The sequence below is a fragment of the Corvus brachyrhynchos genome, unplaced genomic scaffold (assembly GCF_000691975.1).
Source record: "Corvus brachyrhynchos isolate BGI_N302 unplaced genomic scaffold, ASM69197v1 scaffold864, whole genome shotgun sequence".
Classification (NCBI taxonomy): domain Eukaryota; kingdom Metazoa; phylum Chordata; class Aves; order Passeriformes; family Corvidae; genus Corvus; species Corvus brachyrhynchos.
The window spans coordinates 962663-963289 of NW_008237871.1; the positions used below are offsets into that span (position 1 = coordinate 962663).

Below are 627 nucleotides of genomic sequence, written 5' to 3' on the forward strand. Positions count from 1 at the left end.
TTGGAGCCACTGGGTCTAGTGCATGACATCCCTGCCTATGGCAGGGGGGTCAGAACAAGATGATCTCTGGGGTCCCTCATCATTCCATGTCCCACCTTTTGAATGCAACCATCTCCCTCTGCTCCTGGGCACTCACAGTTGATGTGAGCTGCCTGCCCCAGTGCAGGGCAGGGAGAACAGAACACGTTCCATGACTGATTCCAGCTGATGTGAAAGGAAGCTGTACCATTAAAAGGCAATTCGGATCATGAGCTGGAGGATTCACCTCTTGCCCCTATTCTTCATTATAGACATTACCACAATTTTCTTTTGGCAACCATCCAGCCTCTGCAAGGGGACAAAACCCAGCTGTGAGAGACAAGTGCACCATTCCTCAGCTTCTCCAGTGGCATATGAGGCTGCAGAATGAACAACTGTTACTGCTGGAAACACCTGCATGGAGTCCTCTCTGCTTGTGTGATGGGATAGGCAACAGGTTTAGAGGAGAGATTCACAGACAAGTGTTAAAACACTTTATTAAAAGTATAACTTAAAGACTTCATTAGAAAATAGAGCAGCCTCTGTACAATGATGCTTTAAAAGTCCATGTAAGCTGATTTCAGTACAAAAATAATGCTCTATTGTTGG

At 46.1% G+C, this 627-nt stretch overlaps 1 protein-coding gene across 2 annotated transcripts in view; it reads right to left on the reverse strand.

Moving 5' to 3' along the window:
- GGT5 (gamma-glutamyltransferase 5) overlaps positions 1-627 on the reverse strand; it is a 19088-nt gene that overhangs the window by 1443 nt on the left and 17018 nt on the right. The window lies entirely within an intron of this gene.